Source organism: Gobius niger, assembly GCF_951799975.1.
Source record: "Gobius niger genome assembly, chromosome: 24".
NCBI lineage: Eukaryota > Metazoa > Chordata > Actinopteri > Gobiiformes > Gobiidae > Gobius > Gobius niger.
This window is the reverse complement of record NC_136875.1, coordinates 3,461,437-3,486,097: the sequence shown is the minus strand read 5'-3', so window position 1 is coordinate 3,486,097 and position 24,661 is coordinate 3,461,437.

Here is a 24,661-nt window from a genome sequence, read left to right as displayed (position 1 = left end):
CAGCCCCAACTACTACTACTACAGCAGACCCAACTACTACTACAACTACAGTAGCCCCAACTACTACAACTTCTGCAGCCCCAACTGCTACAACTACTGCAGCCCCAACGACTACAACTACTGCAGCCCCAACTACTACAACTACAGTAGCCCCAACTACTACAACTACTGCAGCCCCAACTACTACTGCAACTACTGCAGCCCCAACTACGACTACAACTACAGTAGCCCCAACGACTACTACTACTGCAGCCCCAACTACTACTACAACTACAGCAGCCCCAACTACTACTACTACTGCAGCCCCAACTACTACTACTACAGCAGCCCCAACTACTACTACTACAGCAGCCCCAACTACTACAACTACAGCAGCCCCAACTACTACTACTACTACAGCAGCCCCAACTACTACTACTACTGCAGCCCCAACTACTACTACTACTACAGCAGCCCCAACTACTACTACTACTACAGTAGCCCCAACTACTACTACTACTACAGCAGCCCCAACTACTACTACTACAGCAGCCCCAACTACTACAACTACAGCAGCCCCAACTACTACTACTACTACAGCCCCAACTACTACTACTACAGCAGCCCCAACTACTACTATTACTACTGCAGCCCCGACTACTACAACTACAGCAGCCCCAACTACTACTACTACTGCAGCCCCAACTACTACAACTACAGCAGCCCCAACTACTACTACTACTGCAGCCCCAACTACTACAACTACAGCAGCCCCAACTACTACTATTACTACTGCAGCCCCGACTACTACAACTACAGCAGCCCCAACTACTACTACTACTACTGCAGCCCCAACTACTACTACTACTACAGCAGCCCCAACTACTACTACTACTGCAGCCCCAACTACTACAACTACAGCAGCCCCAACTACTACAACTACTGCAGCCCCAACTACTACTACTACAGCAGCCCCAACTACTACTACTACTACTGCAGCCCCAACTACTACTACTACAGCAGCCCCAACTACTACTACTACTACAACTACTGCAGCCCCAACTACTACTACTACAGCAGCCCCAACTACTACTACTACTACTGCAGCCCCAACTACTACTACTACTGCAGCCCCAACTACTACTACTACAGCAGACCCAACTACTACTACAACTACAGTAGCCCCAACTACTACAACTTCTGCAGCCCCAACTACTACAACTACTGCAGCCCCAACTACTACTACTACAGCAGACCCAACTACTACTACAACTACAGTAGCCCCAACTACTACAACTTCTGCAGCCCCAACTACTACAACTACTGCAGCCCCAACTACTACTACTACAGCAGACCCAACTACTACTACAACTACAGTAGCCCCAACTACTACAACTTCTGCAGCCCCAACTACTACAACTTCTGCAGCCCCAACTGCTACAACTACTGCAGCCCCAACGACTACAACTACTGCAGCCCCAACTACTACAACTACAGTAGCCCCAACTACTACAACTACTGCAGCCCCAACTACTACTGCAACTACTGCAGCCCCAACTACGACTACAACTACAGTAGCCCCAACGACTACTACTACTGCAGCCCCAACTACTACTACAACTACAGCAGCCCCAACTACTACTACTACTGCAGCCCCAACTACTACTACTACAGCAGCCCCAACTACTACTACTACAGCAGCCCCAACTACTACAACTACAGCAGCCCCAACTACTACTACTACTACAGCAGCCCCAACTACTACTACTACTGCAGCCCCAACTACTACTACTACTACAGCAGCCCCAACTACTACTACTACTACAGTAGCCCCAACTACTACTACTACTACAGCAGCCCCAACTACTACTACTACAGCAGCCCCAACTACTACAACTACAGCAGCCCCAACTACTACTACTACTACAGCCCCAACTACTACTATTACTACTGCAGCCCCGACTACTACAACTACAGCAGCCCCAACTACTACTACTACTGCAGCCCCAACTACTACAACTACAGCAGCCCCAACTACTACTATTACTACTGCAGCCCCGACTACTACAACTACAGCAGCCCCAACTACTACTACTACTACTGCAGCCCCAACTACTACTACTACTACAGCAGCCCCAACTACTACTACTACTGCAGCCCCAACTACTACAACTACAGCAGCCCCAACTACTACAACTACTGCAGCCCCAACTACTACTACTACAGCAGCCCCAACTACTACTACTACTACTGCAGCCCCAACTACTACTACTACAGCAGCCCCAACTACTACTACTACTACAACTACTGCAGCCCCAACTACTACAACTACAGCAGCCCCAACTACTACAACTACTGCAGCCCCAACTACTACTACTACAGCAGCCCCAACTACTACAACTACAGCAGCCTCGTCAGCGGTGTCTTTGGTGAGAATGGGTTTGCTTCATTCTCTGCTGGGACTGATTCTGATGATTTTGTTTTAACTAAGTAATGTTGTTGTTATTATTTTTATGTATATGAATATATACTGCCTTGAAGTATTTGTTAACGTCATAGTATTTATTCAGCAGTACGAAGTTCATTTGATCCATTCTTTACTTCGATCTTAATAATTTTCTACTGCAGGCAGTAAGAACTCATGTACAAAAACTTTATTTATCAAAGTGTGAATTATCAGTGAAGCCTGAGAGGGAGAACTCTGTGCTGAGGTCAATTCTGTGGATGTGCTATTTATTCATTTGATTGTATTTATTCATTATTCACAATAAACATGTATTTATTATTTTGTAAATGTGTTCTGTTTTTCCCTCTTTTTAAAATGTATTTTGTGCAGTGAAGTCGGCTTCATTGCATATAACACCTTTCTGTCCATTTTTCATGAAACTGACAAGCATTGTCCTCTTAAAACGTGCAAGGCCAACCATAAAACGGCACCAATAAGCCATGGTTTACAAATGGTATTGTCAAAGCATGTAAAAAGAAAAATCATTTGTATAGATTATATTTCAAACATAGAACTACAGAAACTGAAAATAGATACAAGTCATATAAAAGTAAGTTGACAAGCATAATTCCATCAAATAAGAGGTACTATTATCACAAATGATTGGAACAACACAGAAATGACACCCAAGGGACCTGGAAAATACTCAATGAAAACATTAAGAAGGGCAGGAAAACATTTAATTTTTTCCTAATTTTTTTGTCAATGGCAATCAAATCATAGAAAATAAGAAGGAAATTGCAAATGCCCCAAATATTGTTTTCACTGATGTTGGAACTACATTAGCTAACAACATTTTAGAACCTAAAGACACACAAAGATTAAATTGATTAAATCTAAACTCACTTTTCAGAAGAGAAAATGAAATTATAGAAACAGTTAAAACAATTCAAGAATAAAAGGCTCTAACATTGATATGATGTAAGTAAAAGAAATGATTCATTATGTGGTAAAACCTTTTATGTTCATTTGCAATCAGTCCTTTCTTACTGGCACCTTCCCAAGAGAAATTAAAACTGCAAAAGTAGTTCCAATACATAAAAATGGAGATAAACATATATTTGAAAACTACAGACCTATCTCGCTTCTGCCGCAATTCTCCAAGATTTTGGAAAAGTTATTTGCAAATAGGCTCGACATATTTGTTGACAAATACAGTTTGTTAAGTGAACATCAATACGGTTTTCGATCAATCGGCTCTTGTGGAAGACGTGGCCACAGCAATAGACAATAGTGAATATGCAGTGGGTGTTTTGATCGATCTGAGCAAGGCCTTTGACGCCATAGACCAGACAAGACTTTTAAAAAAGATTGAAAGGTTCGGTGTCAGGGGACCTGCATATGCCTGGCTGGAAAGTTATCTCAGCAACAGATACCAATATGTACATATACACAATGTCAACTCTGAAAAAAACTATTTACACATGGGGTCCCACAAGGCTCTATTTTGGGTCCAAAATTTTTTTTAATGTATATCAATGATGTTTGTGAAGCTTTGGAAAACGTAAAATGTGTGTTATATGCGGATGATCTGAGCCTGTACTGCTCTGGAAAGGACCTGAAACAGCTCCTTTCTACAGGAGAAGACGAGCTCACAGTCCTAAAACAATGGTTTGATCTAAACAAACTCTCAATGAATCTAAGTAAAACAAAATATATTATCTTTGGAAATAGAAAAGTCAGGGATCATACAACTCTAAAAATAAATGATGTTGAACCAGTTCATGCAAAATTGACGGAAAACTTGAATGGAAATTGCATATAAGTATATTAAAAACAAAACTAGCAAAAAACATTGCTGTAATTGGCAAAATTAAAACTGTACTCGATAAAAAATCTCTTCTATTACTGTATCACTCCCTCATACTTCCATACCTAAATGATGGCCTGGAAATATAGGGAAACAATTATAAATCCAATGCTCATCCTATTTTCCAACTCCAAAAAAGGCAATCAGAATTATCACTAAAGCAGATTTCTATGCACCAACGAACCCTATCCTTGTAGAGCTGAGCCTGTTGAAAATTCATGATCTTGTTGATCTAAATACATTAGTAATAGTGCACAAAGCATTTAACAATCTTCTCCCTCCTCCCATCCAGGAGCTTTTTGAACACAGGAAAAGTCAGTATAACCTCCGAGGAACTGCTATTTTCAAAAAAGCAAAAGCTAAATAGAATTTTAAAAGTGGATGTATTTCTGTAAGAGGTGTTAATCTGTGGAACGACCTGGAAGATCAGTTAAAACAGTCCCAAACAGTCAAAGCTTTCAAAAAGTTGTTTAAAGCTACTAAAATTCAAGAATATATAAGCTTAGGATGAATAAAGAAAAACAAATGAAAAAAATGATGACATGATTTAGTTTCTAATAAATTAACATAGAACAAATGTATATATACACATTTGTTGGAATATTGAAATTTATGTTATTAATTCTAGATACATGCTTATTTCTCTTCTGTTTGACACTTGATATTTTTGATCTTCTTGATCATTTTTAAATGATTCATGTTTTCTTATCAATTCTTGAAAAATACGCAAACTAACCAGTACATGGCTACGTAAACAATAGATTGAAAAACATCAAATGTTCTTGTGTTATATAGAAAAGACTCCATGGACCTCCACCATCACCGGATCTCACACAAGTGAAATCTGGGAGAGGCTCTCGGCCAGACTGTGAAGTGCTCTTCAGATGTTCCACCTTTGGGCTGTGTTCTCAGACTAAGGGGCTGAAACATCATGAACAGCATCCCACTCACTGTAACCCCCAGATTCCACATCTTCAGCCTGTTCTCTCAGCTCCTGCTTGTGCTTTGGCGACACCCACTGGACGCCGTTAGTGTTGTGGTGTTCCTTGACCGGTTTGACAAGTTCATGAAGCAGTTTTATGAAACATCCCCTAAGGACACAGATGTCATGTTTGTTATTACAGGCAACAAAAGTGAGTCATAAAATGATCGTCAGTACACTGCTTTCCTTCCACAGTGAACAATAAACATTGTTTGGGCCTTTCAGCCGTTCATTTGTGCTGCCTCTGATGTAAAGGGCGGAGACAGGTGACACATACAACAAAAACATTCTTCTGTTTAACACGTCTTTACTACATCACCGCTACGAACTGTCCACCAAAAGGACAAACACAACACATGAATAAAGACTTACCATTTATTTACTGTCGGTTCTCTGTCATCCAGGTACTGCAACAGTGCAATTTCCTGTAAATCAATGACCAGGTGATGTGGTTTTGGTTTGGCTTCCCACTGTTGGTTCTGCTCTCCAGATGTCAGTTGAGGATGATGTGGAACCTTGTGTTGTTCAGCAACTCACCAACCTGTCCTATTTCAGTGAAGAACAGCGTGGAGATGTTCTGGCTCTGCTTCAGTCCTACACCTCACTCTTTGGTGACATGCCCTCCCACACTATGGTACTTGAGCAAGTTATAATTTCCACTTTTCAGCTTTCATTAAGCAGCATGCCTGAGGATTTGTTTTCAAATCAAGCCCAAGGCATCTCAGATGGAGACCAAAAACATACCACGGGGATTCGGACAATAACCCCTCCTTTAGTTGGCATTAAACCTGTCCCACTCACTCCTTTTCATGATAAAACAGTTTGTGACGTCTGAAGAATGTTTGTAAAGAGAACGAGTGTTGATTTAGTGGCTAAAATCTTTGAGGTGCTTTGACAACATTTGTATCAAGAAAACAACAATATAGGAAAAGTTAGTGATGTCACATGGGCACACTGTGTTTGTCGAGAACTCACAAACGCAAGTAGTTATTGTGAATGCTGCTGAAAGAACTGGTTTAATCTGTGTTCTTATTGTTTGGTGTGACGAAAAAAAGGGTGTGATGCATTCTCGAAACATGAACAGAACTATCGTCATCACAGCGGTGCCTCCCAACATCACATCCACTTTAAAAGGAGTCAGAGAAGTGACAGAGCAGCATCCACCAGCGAATACACAGAGGACTTACTGAAGCCAAGTCAAGACTCTGACCATGAAGACTGCACTGAAGCTGCTCTTTCCTCTGGCCTTAACTGTGGCCCTCTCCATCAACTCTGGTAAATATCAACTAATACTCTTAACTTTATTTTCCCGTCCTGGTTCCTTTGGTGTGACCTGCTTTTGTCTCTTGCAGTTGTCGGACTCTCTTGTAGGACTTGTACGGATCCAACATGTGCAGGCACGACTTCGGACACCTGCTCCATCGGAGCATCCAACTGTGTCTCTATCATCATTCAGAGTAAGATATTTTACATTTTCACTGATCAAAAATATATTTTATTAAAGCACCCAGAAGGAGGAGCTAACTATTGCTTGTCTTTGAATTACCCACAGCGACCACAGTCAGTCCAACAGCCGGTGTTTCCACTCAGAAAATAAAAAGCTGTGACACCAACAGTTTCTGTGCATTGGGGTCCCAGGACTATTCACTGGACGTGGGAACTGCAAATGTTTTGGCCAGAGCTGAATGCTGCAACACAGACGACTGTAACTCTGCCGACGCAGTCGGTGAGTGAGCGGTTTCACCAGGATTGTTTTTAGGTTTGGTAACACTTGGTTTTGACTCTACTTTTGTCTCTTCTGTGTCAGTTCCTGCGCCCTCTGCTTCCGGCTCTCTGCAGTGCGACAGCTGTAACCCTCTGACCGGGCAGTGCACCTTAACAGTCGCCTGTAACACTCTGGAGGACAGATGCTTCACATCCTCAAGTAAGTTCAACACAAAAACCAGAGCTGGACACCTGTAGGGTCAGAAGAGCTGAGCTCTCATTGTAACACATTCCAGTTTTTTACTGTTTTTCTTTTTTTATGTTCATTCCTAGACCATTGTTTTTGTGCCACATGTTAACCTGGTGAACACCTGCAGGGACATTTCTCATAGTAACATTATCATGTTGTTGTTTGCAGTAATACTTACAGGACAGACCTCCCCAGTCCCGGCTCTTGGCTGTGCCTCCACTAGTCTGTGTGATGTTGCTGGATCTTTATCCAGCTCCCCTCTGTTAGCGACTATCGGCTCCATCCAAGGTACACCGACCTGCAGTACACAGACTACTACTGCAGCTCCTACTACTACTACTGCAGCCCCTACTACTACTACTGCAGCTCCAACTACTACTACTACTGCAGCCGCTACTACAACTTCTGCAGCCGCTACTACAACTACTGCAGCCCCAACTACTACTACTGCAGCCCCAACTACTACGACTGCAGCTCCAACTACTACTACTGCAGCTCCTACTACTACTACTGCAGCTCCAACTACTACTACTGCAGCCCCAACTACTACTACTGCAGCCCCAACTACTACTACTACTACTACTACTGCAGCCCCAACTACTACTACTGCAGCCCCAACTACTACTACTGCAGCTCCAACTACTACTACTGCAGCCCCAACTACTACTACTACTACTGCAGCCCCAACTACTACTACTGCAGCCCCAACTACTACTACTGCAGCTCCAACTACTACTACTGTAGCCCCTACTACTACTACTGCAGCCCCAACTACTACAACTACAGCAGCCCCAACTACTACAACAACTACTGCAGCCCCAACTACTACAACAACTACTGCAGCCCCAACTACTACAACTACTGCAGCTCCAACTACTACTACAACTACTGCAGCCCCAACTACTACTACAACTACTGCAGCCCCAACTACTACTACGACTACTGTAGCCCCAACTACTACAACTACTGCAGCCCCAACTACTACAACTACTGCAGCCCCAACTACTACTACAACTACTGCAGCCCCAACTGCTACTACTACTACTGCAGCCCCAACTACTACTACAACTACTGCAGCCCCAACTGCTACTACTACTACTGCAGCCCCAACTACTACTACTGCAGCCCCAACTACTACTACAACTACTGCAGCCCCAACTGCTACTACTACTACAGCAGCCCCAACTACTACTACAACTACTGCAGCCCCAACTACTACTACAACTACTGCAGCCCCAACTGCTACTACTACTACTGCAGCCCCAACTACTACTACAACTACTGCAGCCCCAACTGCTACTACTACTACTGCAGCCCCAACTACTACTACTGCAGCCCCAACTACTACTACAACTACTGCAGCCCCAACTACTACTACAACTACTGCAGCCCCAACTGCTACTACTACTGCAGCAGCCCCAACTACTACTACAACTACTGCAGCCCCAACTACTACTACTACAGCAGCCCCAACTACTACAACTACTGCAGCCCCAACTACTACTACTACTGCAGCCCCAACTACTACTACTACTGCAGCCCCAACTACTACAACTACTGCAGCCCCAACTACTACTACTACTGCAGCCCCAACTACTACTACTACTGCAGCCCCAACTACTACAACTACTGCAGCCCCAACTACTACTACTACTGCAGCCCCTACTACTACTACTACTGCAGCCCCAACTACTACTACTACTGCAGCCCCAACTACTACTACTACTGCAGCCCCAACTACTACTACTACTGCAGCCCCAACTACTACTACTACTGCAGCCCCAACTACTACTACTACTGCAGCCCCAACTACTACTACTACTGCAGCCCCAACTACTACAACTACTGCAGCCCCAACTACTACTACTGCAGCCTCGTCAGCGGTGTCTTTGGTGAGAATGGGTTTGCTTCATTCTCTGCTGGGACTGATCCTGATGATTTTGTTTTAACTAAGTAATGTTGTTGTTATTATTCTTATATATATGAATATATACTGCCTTGAAGTATTTGTTAACGTCATAGTATTTATTCAGCAGTACGAAGTTCATTTGATCTATTCTTTACTTCGATCTTAATAATTTTCTACTGCAGGCAGTAAGAACTCATGTAGAAAAACTTTATTTATCAAAGTGTGAATTATCAGTGAAGCCTGAGAGGGAGAACTCTGTGCTGAGGTCAATTCTGTGGATGTGCTATTTATTCATTTGATTGTATTTATTCATTATTCACAATAAACATGTATTTATTATTTTGTAAATGTGTTCTGCTTTTCCCTCTTTTTAAAATAATGTATTTTGTGCAGTGAAGTCGGCTTCATTGCATATAACACCTTTCTGTCCATTTTTCATGAAACTGACAAGCATTGTCCTCTTAAAACGTGCAAGGCCAACCATAAAACGGCACCAATAAGCCATGGTTTACAAATGGTATTGTCAAAGCATGTAAAAAGAAAAATCATTTGTATAGATTATATTTCAAACATAGAACTACAGAAACTGAAAATAGATACAAGTCATATAAAAGTAAGTTGACAAGCATAATTCCATCAAATAAGAGGTACTATTATCACAAATGATTGGAACAACACAGAAATGACACCCAAGGGACCTGGAAAATACTAAATGAAATCATTAAGAAGGGCAGGAAAACATTTAATTTGCGTCAGTTTTTTGTCAATGACAATCAAATCATAGAAAATAAGAAGGAAATTGCAAATGCCCCAAATATTGTTTTCACTGATGTTGGAACTACATTAGCTAACAACATTTTAGAACCTAAAGACACACAAAGATTAAATTGATTAAATCTCAACTCACTTTTCATGAGAGAAAATGAAATTATAGAAACAGTTAAAACAATTCAAGAATAAAAGGCTCTAACATTGATATGATGTAAGTAAAAGAAATGATTCATTATGTGGTAAAACCTTTTATGATCATTTGCAATCAGTCCTTTCTTACTGGCACCTTCCCAAGAGAAATGAAAACTGCAAAAGTAGTTCCAATACATCAAAATGGAGATAAACATATATTTGAAAACTACAGACCTATCTCGCTTCTGCCGCAATTCTCCAAGATTTTGGAAAAGTTATTTGCAAATAGGCTCGACACATTTGTTGACAAATACAGTTTGTTAAGTGAACATCAATACGGTTTTCGATCAATCGGCTCTTGTGGAAGACTTGGCCACAGCAATAGACAATAGTGAATATGCAGTGGGTGTTTTGATCGATCTGAGCAAGGCCTTTGACGCCATAGACCAGACAAGACTTTTAAAAAAGATTGAAAGGTTCGGTGTCAGGGGACCTGCATATGCCTGGCTGGAAAGTTATCTCAGCAACAGATACCAATATGTACATATACACAATGTCAACTCTGAAAAAAAACTGATTACACAAAAGCAGTCCCACAAGGCTCTATTTTGGGTCCAAAATTGTTTTTAATGTATATGAATGATGTTTGTGAAGCTTTGGAAAACGTAAAATGTGTATTATATGCGGATGATACCAGCCTGTACTGCTCTGGAAAGGACCTGAAACAGCTCCTTTCTACAGGAGAAGACGAGCTCACAGTCCTAAAACAATGGTTTGATCTAAACAAACTCTCAATGAATCTAAGTAAAACATAATATATTATCTTTGGAAATAGAAAAGTCAGGGATCATACAACTCTAAAAATAAATGATATTGAACCAGTTCATGCAAAATTGACGGAAAACTTGAATGGAAATTGCATATAAGTATATTAAAAACAAAACTAGCAAAAAACATTGCTGTAATTGGCAAAATTAAACTGTACTCGATAAAAAAATCTCTTCTATTACTGTATCACTCCCTCATACTTCCATACCTAAATGATGGCCTGGAAATATAGGGAAACAATTATGAATCCAATGCTCATACTATTTTCCAACTCCAAAAAAGGCAATCAGAATTATCACTAAAGCAGATTTCTATGCATTTTTTTTTTTTAAATTTATTTATTCATTCATTCACCTCAGACATAGACACAGTCACTGTAGACATTGAATAAAAAAAAGAACATAAATAATATAACAATACCAAAATCACAATTATCTTTATCTTTCACATAAAGATAATTCCGAAGACAAGACAAAGACAAAGACAAGACAAACAAACACAAAGACAAGACATACAAGACATACAAGTCCTTGACATATTTTTCATAAATTCCATATTATTTTTTACATTATATTTTACATTATATGTACATGATTACATTATATTTTACATCATATTGTATATTTCACAGTGGCTCTCAAAGAATGGGCACTCCACCAGTCTTCCTTTGTTCTGTTCATCCTTATACACATTTTTATCTTGTTTGGAGTGTTTATTGGGATGGTAGTACTGGGGCAGCTGGTTTGTTGCAGGTTTGATTTTAAAACCCACACCTGTCCCACTAGCGCTTCAAAGTGTGAGAACCACTGAATAAACATGATAAGACATTAATTACATTGTGTACATTAGGAAAATCAAAATGTCAGTACACATCAGTCCCATAACATCCCATTTTATTTTTGTTTATTGCTATAATCTTTTCGATTGTATACTGTTGATGTATTTTATTTCTTAAGTGTGCTAGACAAAGATCTGCCTTGGATTTACACTTAAAAATAACAATTTTACCAACTAGAACAATTGTGTTGATTAAGTCTGTTGAACTGTTTTCTAGTACCCCCAGTATTATGTTAAATATTTGACCCAGAGTATTCCACTTAGCACTTGTAAAATAAAGTGAACAGTATTATTATTGCATAACAAGTTATTTCTCCTTCAGTGATGTGTTTCTCCTCGTCACAGCTCGTACGTCAACCCTGTAATTATGCAACATATAAATACAAATATAGGCACTCTCTTTGTTGTTTTGTTATTCTTAGGTGTATCTTGTGCCCAAAACGGTGAGTCATGTTCAGTGCGTTAGTTCAGGTGTGTGTGAATGTTAATCTAAAATTAGAATTCATGTGAATTTTTTGTTTTGTTTTTTAAACCCAACTGCTGGGTCAATGTTGGGTCATTTCAGTAAACAGTAAATCACAGATGTTTGAGCTCAACTGTCAGCGGCGGCCATTACTGCTCCTCCACCTCCTCCACAGAAACTGGTCATAAAGGTATACATGTTTTTAATGTATTACTTTGTCATTCAGACTGAGAACTGAGACTTGGTTTTGGCTTTGTGTTTCCCTAACCCCTTGTTAGCTTCAGTTATAGAAGAGAAAGGGTTAAAGTCACGTCTCTGAAAAAATGATTCAACACAACTAATCCTGACAGAGGACACTTCACTCTCCGTGTTGGTACTACAAGTACAGACTGAAATAATGAGGGCTAAAGTCAGCTAAAATAATCGGTTGTGATATACTATACGTTACCCAGGTAGCAATGTATCTCTGGCCCAGAGTCGGGCCGTCATCGGTTGAATCAATATTTGCGACTCCCCCTAAATATGATGGCCCAGTATCGGCTGAACTACAGTCACGTGACGTCACTTATTATGGCGGCTGAGAATCGGCTGAGAATCGGCCGGGCTGTCAGTCCAGCACTGGCACAAAAACCTAAACACAAAACACTGTTTCGAATACATTTATTTAAATATCAACAATTGAACAATGTTGCAATAATAAAGTTGAAGTAACAATACAATACTGCATATCCCCAAATACAATTCAGAGTAAGTACACTTTAAAAACAATATAAATATATTTAAGTTAGTTAAAGTTTGTATCTTTCATTAATAATTTCGCCCTGATCTGTTTATCTGTAATCAGCTAGTGAGCCTCGTCTTTTCTGGGATCCATTGGCCTGACCCACCACTAGGGGGATTTTGCGCTTTCTACTCATTTCTACTCATTTCTACAAGTTGCCCAAGCACATTATTGTTTATACGTGTACATTGTTAAAAGAGTCATCAGCTAAAATCGAATAGTTTTGTGAAGTTTTTGATCAGTTGTTTTAAGTTTGGTGCGTAGTAAAACTTGCTGTGCTCCGTGAACTTGCCCTTTGCCATTTTGTGTTTAGACAAGTTACATGAAGCTAACGTTTCATTTATTTTGAGTTTCATGTAAACAGTGATCTTTGTTGATTACAAGAAGAAAGCTACTACAAATCACTCTCGTGATTCTTTCTCCCCTTTGCAGGGGTGCAACATTTGGAGGCACCGCTGGGATTGCTGCTTAGATGTCTGGTGTCCAAGGCCTGTACATCGTAGTCCGAGTCAGCTAAATTCCCCCCACAAATTAATGACTCCCCAGTCATGCCAATCCGTGCTCTGGGAAACAGGGAAAGCTGTTCTAAGAGGCATTATAATTTCATAATTTCCGCCCTCCTGTGGACTCACCACCCGCAGAGGGATCCGTAGGGGTCGGGTGCGGAGAGGACTGGGTGGCAGTCAGAGGCAGGTGCCTCGACGACCTGGTCCGCATGCACAGCTTCTGGCATTCGGGACATGGAACGTCACTTCGCTGGGGGGGAAGGAGCCTGAGCTTGTGCGGGAGGTTGAGAGATACCGGCTACATATAGTCGGGCTCACCTCCACGCACGCACAGCTTGGGTTCTGGATCCCAACTCCTGGAGAGAATGCTGGACTCTCCATTTTTCTGGAGTTGCCCGCGGGGAGAGGCGGCGGGCTGGGGTGGGTTTGCTCATATCCCCCCAGCTCAGCCGTCACGTGTTGGAGTTCATCCCGGTGGACGAGAGGGTCGCGTCCCTACGCCTTCGGGTCGGGGACAGGTCTCTCACCGTTGTCTCGGCCTACGGGCCCAACAACGGTGCAGAGTACCCAGCCTTCTTGGAGTCCCTGGGAGGGGTACTAGATAGTGCTCCGACTGGGGACTCCATTGTTCTCCTGGGGGACTTCAACGCCCACGTGGGTAACGACAGTGAGACCTGGACGGGAGTGATTGGGAAGAACGGCCCCCCCGATCTGAACCCGAGTGGTGTTCTGTTATTGGACTTCTGTGCTAGTCACGGTTTGTCCATAACGAACACCATGTTCGAGCACAAGGGTGTCCACAAGTGCACGTGGCACCAGGACACCCTAGGCAGGAGGTCGATGATCGACTTTGTAGTTGTGTCGTCTGACCTCCGGCCGCGTGTCTCGGACACTCGGGTGAAGAGAGGGGCTGAGCTGTCAACCGATCACCACCTGGTGGTGAGCTGATCCGCTGGCAGGGGAGGAAGCCGGTCAGACCTGGCAGGCCCAAGCGTGTTGTGAGGGTCTGCTGGGAACGTCTGGCGGATCCCTCTGTCAGTGGGGTCTTCAACTCCCACCTCCAGAAGAGCTTCACCAAGATTCCGAGAGAGGCTGGGGACATGGAGTCCGAGTGGACCATGTTCTCCTCCTCCATTGTCGATGCGGCTGCTCGCAGTTGTGGCCGTAAGGTCTCTGGTACCTGTCGCGGCGGCAATCCCCGAACCCGGTGGTGGCGCCCGGAAGTAAGGGAGGCCGTCAAGCTGAAGAAGGAGTCCTACCTGGCCTTGTTGGCTTGTGGGTCTCCTGAGGCAGCTGAGAGGTACCGGCAGGCCAAGCGTGCTGCAGCTCGGGCTGTCACAGAGGCAAAAACTCGGGTCTGGGAGGAGTTCGGAGAAGCCATGGAGGAAGACTATCGGTCGGCCTCGAAGAGATTCTGGCAAACCATCCGGCGCCTCAGGAGGGGGAAGCAGTGCTTCACCAACACTGTTTACAGTGCGGGTGGGGGGCTGCTGACCTCGACTGGGGATGTCGTCGGGCGGTGGAAGGAGTACTTCGAGGACCTCCTCAATCCCTTCGTCACGTCTTCCAATGAGGAAGCAGAGGCTGGGGACTCGGAGGTGGGCTCGTCCATCACCCAAGCTGAAGTCACTGAGGTGGTGAGAAAGCTCCTCGGTGGCAAGGCTCCCGGGGTGGATGAGATTCGCCCTGAGTACCTTAAGTCTCTGGATACTGTAGGACTGTCTGGCTGACACGTCTCTGCAACATTGCGTGGCGGTCGTGGACAGTGCCCCTGGATTGGCAGACCGGGGTGGTGGTCCCTCTCTTTAAAAAGGGGGATCGGAGGGTGTGTTCCAATTACAGAGGGATCACCCTCCTCTGCGTCCCCGGTAAGGTCTACTCCAGGGGGCTGGAGAGGAGGATCCGGCCGATAGTCGAACCTTGGATCCAGGAGGAACAATGCGGTTTTCGTCCTGGTCGTGGCAGCTCTATACCCTCCTTCGGGTGCTCGAGGGTTCGTGGGAGTTCGCCCAACCAGTCCACATGTGTTTTGTGGATCTGGAGAAAGCGTTTGACCGCGTCCCTCGTGGTGCCCTGTGGGGGGTGCTCCGGGAGTATGGGATCCGGGGCCCTCTGTTAAGGGCTGTCCGTTCCCTGTATGACCGCAGCAGGAGCTTGGTTCGCATTGCCGGCAGTAAGTCAGACCTGTTCCCGGTGCGTGTTGGTCTCCGCCAGGGCTGCCCTTTGTCACCGGTTCTGATCATTACTTTTATGGACAGAATTTCTAGGCGCAGCCGGGGGCCGGAGGGTGTCCGGTTTGGGAGCCTCAGGATCTCATCTCTGCTGTTTGCGGATGATGTTGTTCTGTTGGCTTCAACGAACCAGGACCTTCAGCTGCTCTGGGGCGCTTTGCAGCCGAGTGTGTAGCAGCCGGGATGAGGATCAGCACCTCCAAATCTGAGGCCATGGTTCTCCACCGGAAAAAGGTGGTTTCCCCTCTACAGGTCGGTGGGGAGTCCTTACCTCAAGTGGAGGAGTTCAAGTATCTCGGGGTCTTGTTCACGAGTGAGGGACGGATGGAGCGTGAGATCGACAGACGGATCGGTGCAGCGTCAGCAGTGATGCGGTCGCTGTATCGTTCTGTCGTGGTGAAGAGGGAGCTGAGTCGGGGCAAAGCTCTCGATTTACCGATCAATCTACGTTCCCACCCTCACCTATGGTCATGAGATTTGGGTAATGACTGAAAGGACAAGATCGCGGATACAAGCGGCCGAAATGTGTTTCCTTTGCAGGGTGGCTGGGCGCACCCTCCGAGATCGGGTGAGGAGCTCAGTTACCCGGGAGGAGCTCGGAGTAGAGTCGCTGCTCCTTCACGTCGACAGGAGCAGCTGAGGTGGCTCGGGCATCTGTTCCAGATGCCTCCTGGTCGCCTCCCGCGGGATGTGTTCCAGGCATGTCCTAGTGGGACAAGGCCTCGTGGAAGACCCAGGACATGCTGGTGGGACTATGTCTCCGAGCTGGCCTGGTGTCGCCTCGGGGTCCCCCCAGAACAACTGGAGGAGGTGTGTGTGGATCGGGAAGTTTGGGCATCTCTGCTGAGACTGCTGTCCCCGCGACCCGGCCCCGGATAAAGCGGAAGAAAATGGATGGATGGAAACAACAAACGCTCACAACTCAACAGACGAATCAGAGAGAGAACTGATAAAATACAAGCACCAACTGTCTGACATTACGAAAAAAAGAACACCATTTTTTTCCAAAGACTCAGACAAGAACATTATGATCACAGAATAACCATAATCAAGGACTCAGCGGGGAAGCCAACACAATCACCTCAGGAAATAAACAATATTTTCAGACAGTTCTTCGCTCTGTTATACTCCTCAGATAAACAACACTCCCAAGACGACATTGACAACTTCCATAACTGTTTTGACCTACCACAACTCTCTAGCAATCAAGCCAATCTCCTTGATGCACCTATAACTGATTCAGAGCTCCTCAAATCCCTCAAACTCATGCCTAACAATAAAGCACCCGGTCCAGATGGCTTCCCCGCTGAGTTCTACGAGCACGTCTTGACGACCCTCTCCCCGTTGTTCCTTAGATTAATCGCAGAAATAAAACAATCATCTAAAATCCCGGAACATATGAACAACGCCATCACAACCCAGGCAGACTACAACGAGGAAGGTTTTGCTGTCAGGGAGAGCTGGTAGCTGTGTTCCAGTGCCCCACTCCCGAGACCAACCAGAGATCAACAGGAGCTGCAAAGATCACTCAGCTCAGCGTCACCTGTACCTGCGAAATTCCTCCTGTCTATTGCCAAAATGAAGCCTAGGCATTGATTCAACCTGGGAGATAAATTTCAGCATCAACAAACCTCCAGCCAATGATCGCCTCCGTGAGGGCACACCTCCACCTCAGCCCATCAGCGTTGGAGCCACAACTCCGTAGCAGCCAATCATCGCCCTCGGTCCCGCTTTTAAGCCCCCAGCAATCATGGATCATTCGCTTTCCAGCTGCGCTGCAACAGTCCCGCAGGAACGCTCAACATGTCTGACTTCGATTCTGACGACCTCGCCGGGTCGGCCATCCCCTCCTTGGGGGACCCCGGCCCTGCTCCACCCGTCAGGAAAAGTGTTCGCCTCAAAGCCCGGGCCCTCCACCTTTCCCCGCGTTCCTTGTTGGAATCCCGCGGAGTGTCGCCTGGCCCAGGACTCGACGCCGCTCAGATCGCTCGCTTGGTCTTGCACCTGCCCTATAGCGACTCCTCTCCGTCTCCCTCGTACGGATCTTCACCCCCCGCCCGTCCTCAAGAGTGGTAAGAGAACCCGGAAGACCGCCAATCCTCTTCCCAAACGTCCCCCTTCGTCTGCTCCAGCTCCCACTCCTGCGCTGGTTTCACCGGGGCACTCCGCCGCTGCCGCATTCGCCGCCTCCTCCGGACCCTCCGCCGCCGTGTTCTCCGCTGTTCCAGGACCCTCCGCCGCAGCGTTTCCCGCTGTTCCAGGACCCTCCGCCGCAGCGTTTCCCGCTGTTCCAGGACCCTCCGCCGCAGCGTTTCCCGCTGTTCCAGGACCCTCCGCCGCAGCGTTTCCCGCTGTTCCAGGACCCTCCGCCGCAGTGTTTCCCGCTGTTCCAGGACCCTCCGCCGCAGTGTTTCCCGCTGTTCCAGGACCCTCCGCCGCAGTGTTTCCCGCTGTTCCAGGACCCTCCGCCGCCGTCTCCACGTCTGCTCTCGGATCCTTCGCCGCCGCTCCAGGAACCCCCGCCGCCGTCTCCGCGGGTCTCTACGTGCCCTCTGCACCGGCTGTTACCGCGCTGTCCGGCGCGGATACTCTCCAGTTTTCCGGAGCTCTTCTTTCAGCAATTGACGGCCTCCAACATTCATATACATTAAAAACAATTTTGGACCCAAAATAGAGCCTTGTGGGACCCCATGTGTAATCAGTTTTTTTTAAGAGTTGACATTGTGTATATGTACATATTGCTATCTGTTGCTGAGATAACTTTCCAGCCAGGCATATGCAGGTCCCCTGACACCGAACCTTTCAATCTTTTTTAAAAGTCTTGTATGGTCTATGGCGTAAAAGGCCTTGCTCAGATCGATCAAAACACCCACTGCATATTCACTGTTGTCTATTGCTGTGGCCAAGTCTTCCACAAGAGCCATGATTGCTGTTGTAGTCAATCGGTTTGATGGAAAACCGTATTGATGTTCACTTAACAAACTGTATTTGTCAACAAATGTGTCGAGCCTATTTGCAAATAACTTTTCAAAAATCTTGGAGAATTGCGGCAGAAGCGAGATAGGTCTGTAGTTGTCAAATATATGTTTATCTCCATTTTTATGTATTGGAACTACTTTTGCAGTTTTCATTTCTCTTGGGAAGGTGCCAGTAAGAAAGGACTGATTGCAAATGAACATAAAAGGTTTTACCACATAATGAATCATTTCTTTTACTTACATCATATCAATGTTAGAGCCTTTTATTCTTGAATTGTTTTAACTGTTTCTATAATTTCATTTTCTCTTCTGAAAAGTGAGTTTAGATTTTGTTTTGAACTGTTTCAATTTAATCTTTGTGTGTCTTTAGGTTCTAAAATGTTGTTGGCTAATGTAGTTCCAACATCAGTGAAACAATATTTGGGGCATTTGCAATTTCCTTCTTATTTTCTATGATTTGATTGTCATTGACAAAAAAATGAGGCAAATTAAATGTTTTCCTGCCCTTCTTAATGATTTCATTTAGTATTTTCCAGGTCCCTTGGGTATCATTTCTGTGTTGTTCCAATCATTTGTGATAATAGTACCTCTTATTTGATGGAATTATGCTTGTCAACTTACTTTTATATGACTTGTATCTATTTTCAGTTTCTGTAGTTCTATGTTTTAAATATAATCTATACAAATGATTTTTCTTTTTACATGCTTTGACAATACCATTTGTAAACCATGGCTTATTGGTTGCCGTTTTATGGTTGGCCTTGCACGTTTTAAGAGGACAATGCTTGTCAGTTTCATGAAAAATGGACAGAAAGGTGTTATATGCAATGAAGCCGACTTCACTGCACAAAATACATTATTTTAAAAAGAGGGAAAAACAGAACACATTTACAAAATAATAAATACATGTTTATTGTGAATAATGAATAAATACAATCAAATGAATAAATAGCACATCCACAGAATTGACCTCAGCACAGAGTTCTCCCTCTCAGGCTTCACTGATAATTCACACTTTGATAAATAAAGTTTTTGTACATGAGTTCTTACTGCCTGCAGTAGAAAATTAATAAGATCGAAGTAAAGAATAGATCAAATGAACATCGTACTGCTGAATAAATACTATGACATTAAAAAATACTTCAAGGCAGTATATATTCATATATATAAAAATAACAACAACATTATTTAGTTAAAACAAAATCATCAGGATCAGTCCCAGCAGAGAATGAAGCAAACCCATTCTCACCAAAGACACCGCTGACGAGGCTGCAGTAGTTGTAGTAGTTGGGGCTGCAGTAGTTGTAGTAGTTGGGGCTGCAGTAGTTGTAGTAGTTGGGGCTACCGTAGTAGTAGTTGGGGCTGCTGTAGTAGTAGTAGTAGTTGGGGCTGCTGTAGTAGTAGTAGTAGTTGGGGCTGCTGTAGTAGTAGTAGTAGTTGGGGCTGCTGTAGTTGTAGTAGTAGTTGCGGCTGCAGTAGTTGTAGTAGTAGTTGCGGCTGCAGTAGTGGTAGTAGTAGTTGGGGCTGCTGTAGTGGTAGTAGTTGGGGCTACAGTAGTTGTAGTAGTTGGGGCTGCAGTAGTTGTAGTAGTTGGGGCTGCAGTAGTTGTAGTAGTTGGGGCTGCAGTAGTTGTAGTAGTTGGGGCTGCAGTAGTTGTAGTAGTTGGGGCTGCAGTAGTTGTAGTAGTAGTTGGGGCTGCAGTAGTTGTAGTAGTAGTTGGGGCTGCAGTAGTTGTAGTAGTTGGGGCTGCAGTAGTTGTAGTAGTTGGGGCTGCAGTAGTTGTAGTAGTTGGGGCTGCAGTAGTTGTAGTAGTTGGGGCTACTGTAGTTGTAGTAGTTGGGGCTGCAGTAGTTGTAGTAGTTGGGGCTACTGTAGTTGTAGTCGTTGGGGCTGCTGTAGTAGTAGTTGGGGCTGCAGTAGTAGTAGTAGTTGGGGCTGTAGTAGTAGTAGTAGTTGGGGCTGCTGTAGTTGTAGTAGTAGTTGCGGCTGCAGTAGTTGTAGTAGTAGTTGCGGCTGCAGTAGTTGTAGTAGTTGGGGCTGCAGTAGTTGTAGTAGTTGGGGCTGCTGTAGTTGTAGTAGTAGTTGCGGCTGCAGTAGTTGTAGTAGTTGGGGCTGCAGTAGTTGTAGTAGTTGGGGCTGCTGTAGTAGTAGTAGTTGTTGGGGCTGCAGTAGTTGTAGTAGTTGGGGCTGCTGTAGTTGTAGTAGTTGGGGCTACCGTAGTAGTAGTTGCAGCTGCAGTAGTTGTAGTAGTTGGGGCTGCTGTAGTTGTAGTAGTTGGGGCTGCTGTAGTAGTAGTAGTAGTTGGGGCTGCTGTAGTAGTAGTAGTAGTTGGGGCTGCTGTAGTTGTAGTAGTAGTTGCGGCTGCAGTAGTTGTAGTAGTAGTTGCGGCTGCAGTAGTGGTAGTAGTAGTTGGGGCTGCTGTAGTGGTAGTAGTTGGGGCTACAGTAGTTGTAGTAGTTGGGGCTGCAGTAGTTGTAGTAGTTGGGGCTGCAGTAGTTGTAGTAGTTGGGGCTGCAGTAGTTGTAGTAGTTGGGGCTGCAGTAGTTTTAGTAGTTGGGGCTGCAGTAGTTGTAGTAGTTGGGGCTGCAGTAGTTGTAGTAGTTGGGGCTGCAGTAGTTGTAGTAGTAGTTGGGGCTGCAGTAGTTGTAGTAGTAGTTGGGGCTGCAGTAGTTGTAGTAGTTGGGGCTGCAGTAGTTGTAGTAGTTGGGGCTACTGTAGTTGTAGTCGTTGGGGCTGCTGTAGTAGTAGTAGTTGGGGCTGCAGTAGTAGTAGTAGTTGGGGCTGTAGTAGTAGTAGTAGTTGGGGCTGCTGTAGTTGTAGTAGTAGTTGCGGCTGCAGTAGTTGTAGTAGTAGTTGCGGCTGCAGTAGTTGTAGTAGTTGGGGCTGCAGTAGTTGTAGTAGTTGGGGCTGCTGTAGTTGTAGTAGTAGTTGCGGCTGCAGTAGTTGTAGTAGTTGGGGCTGCAGTAGTTGTAGTAGTTGGGGCTGCTGTAGTAGTAGTAGTTGTTGGGGCTGCTGTAGTAGTAGTAGTAGTTGGGGCTGCTGTAGTTGTAGTAGTAGTTGCGGCTGCAGTAGTTGTAGTCGTTGGGGCTGCAGTAGTGGTAGTAGTTGGGGCTGCTGTAGTTGTAGTAGTTGGGGCTACAGTAGTTGTAGTAGTTGGGGCTGCAGTAGTGGTAGTAGTTGGGGCTACAGTAGTGGTAGTAGTTGGGGCTGCTGTAGTTGTAGTAGTTGGGGCTACAGTAGTTGTAGTAGTTGGGGCTGCAGTAGTGGTAGTAGTTGGGGCTGCAGTAGTGGTAGTAGTTGGGGCTACAGTAGTGGTAGTAGTTGGGGCTGCAGTAGTTGTAGTAGTTGGGGCTGCAGTAGTTGTAGTAGTTGGGGCTACAGTAGTTGCAGTAGTTGGGGCTGCAGTAGTGGTAGTAGTTGGGGCTGCAGTAGTGGTAGTAGTTGGGGCTACAGTAGTGGTAGTAGTTGGGGCTACAGTAGTTGTAGTAGTTGGGGCTGCAGTAGTGGTAGTAGTTGGGGCTGCAGTAGTGGTAGTAGTTGGGGCTACAGTAGTTGTAGTAGTAGGGGCTGCAGTTGTAGTAGTTGGAGCTGCAGTAGTAGTAGTTGGGGCTGCAGTAGTTGTAGTAGTAGGGGCTGCAGTAGTAGTAGTTGGAGCTGCAGTAGTAGTAGTAGGGGCTGCAGTAGTAGTAGTTGGAGCTGCAGTAGTAGTAGTTGGGGCTGCAGTAGTTGTAGTAGTAGGGGCTGCAGTAGTAGTAGTTGGAGCTGCAGTAGTAGTAGTTGGGGCTGCAGTAGTAGTAGTTGGGGCTGCAGTAGTAGTAGTAGGGGCTGCAGTAGTAGTAGTAGTAGTAGGAGCTGCAGTAGTAGTCTGTGTACTGCAGGTCGGTGTATCTTGGATGGAGCCGATAGTCGCTAACAGAGGGGAGCTGGATAAAGATCCAGCAACATCACACAGACTAGTGGAGGCACAGCCAAGAGCCGGGACTGGGGAGGTCTGTCCTGTAAGTATTACTGCAAACAACAACATGATAATGTTACTATGAGAAATGTCCCTGCAGGTGTTCACCAGGTTAACATGTGGCACAAAAACAATGGTCTAGAATCTAACATAAAAAAAGAAAAACAGTAAAAAACTGGAACGTTCATTGTCGTCAAAACCCCACATAGACTTCAGCAGTTAACTGCATTTCCTCTGTCTGGAGTCGAGACTGAGACAGCTGATTCAAATCTGCTGCTGGATGGACGTTTTGGTTCTACTGATCATCTAGACACAGTTTGTGTCAATCTTTAACAAGGTCAGATTGACAAAATCCATTTTGAATCTAAAGCAAGAGCCAGATTCATCAAATCAAATGGTGAATCACCTTTGTCTCTATCTATGTGTTACAATGAGAGCTCTGCTCTTCTGACCCTACAGGTGTCCAGCTCTGGGCCTTGTGTAGAACTTACTTGAGGATGTGAAGCATCTGTCCTCCAGACTGTTACAGGTGACTGGTACGGTGCACAAGTTGGTCAGAGGGTTACAGCTGTCGCACTGCAGAGAGCCGGAAGCAGAGGGCGCAGGAACTGACACAGAAGAGACAAAAATAGAGTCAAAACCAAGTGTTACCAAACCTAAAAACAATCCTGGTGAAACCGCTCACTCACCGACTGCGTCGGCAGAGTTACAGTCGTCTGTGTTGCAGCATTCAGCTCTGGCCAAAACATTTGCAGTTCCCACGTCCAGTGAATAGTCCTGGGACCCCAATGCACAGAAACTGTTGGTGTCACAGCTTTTTATTTTCTGAGTGGAAACACCGGCTGTTGGACTGACTGTGGTCGCTGTGGGTAATTCAAAGACAAGTAAGAGTTAGCTCCTCCTTCTGGGTGCTTTAATAAAGTATATTTTTGATCAGTGAAAATGTAAAATATCTTACTCTGAATGATGATAGAGACACAGTTGGATACTCCGATGGAGCAGGTGTCCGGAGCCGTGCCTGCACATGTTGGATCCGTACAAGTTCTACAAGAGAGTCCGACAACTGCAAGAGACAAAAGCAGGTCACACCAAAGGAACCAGGACGGGAAAATAAAGTTAAGAGTATTAGTTGATATTCACCAGAGTTGATGGAGAGGGCCACAGTTAAGGCCAGAGGAAAGAGCAGCTTCAGTGCAGTCTTCATGGTCAGAGTCTTCACTTGGCTTCAGTATGTCCTCTGTGTATTCGCTGGTGGATGCTGCTCTGTCACTTCTCTGACTCCTTTTAAAGTGGATGTGATGTTGGGAGGCACCGCTGTGATGACGATAGTTCTGTTCATGTTTGGAGAATGCATCACACCCTTTTTATTGTCGTACCTTAACAATAACAGGCGTAAACATTAATCCACGGTGATGAAACCGGTTCCGGAACAGCATTCCCAATATTCACAGGTGTACAGAAGAGTCTGAGCTGGTCCTTCACACAGAATGTTTTACAATTCTCGTATTTAATTTTAATATAAAACTTTGTTGTTTATATTAGTGTACACATTTTTTGGTTAATCTTTTTACTTTGTGATCCAAGCACCCCCAACAACAATGTTTGTTTCCTAATTAGTTAGTGTGTAGTTGCAGTGCTGCTGCCATTTTATAACCTTTTGTTTCCTTTTCTTCAGACACTTGTTTTTGTGACCTGCGTCATTCAAAGGACAATGGCACACACATAGTTTATGACTTCAAAATTTTATTCAAACCATTCTGAAATTGTGACAATATTTAATAGTTATTGTGTGTTTTAAATATATGACCCAGAGTATTCCACTTGTAAAATAAAGTGAACAGTATTATTATTACATAACAAGTTATTTCTCCTTCAGTGATGTGTTTCTCCTCGTCACAGCTCGTACGTCAACCCTGTAATTATGCAACATATAAATACAAATATAGTCACTCTCCTTGTTGTTTTGTTATCCTTAGGTGTATCTTGTGCCGAAAGCGGTGAGTCATGTTCAGTGCGTTAGTTCAGGTGGGTGTGAATGT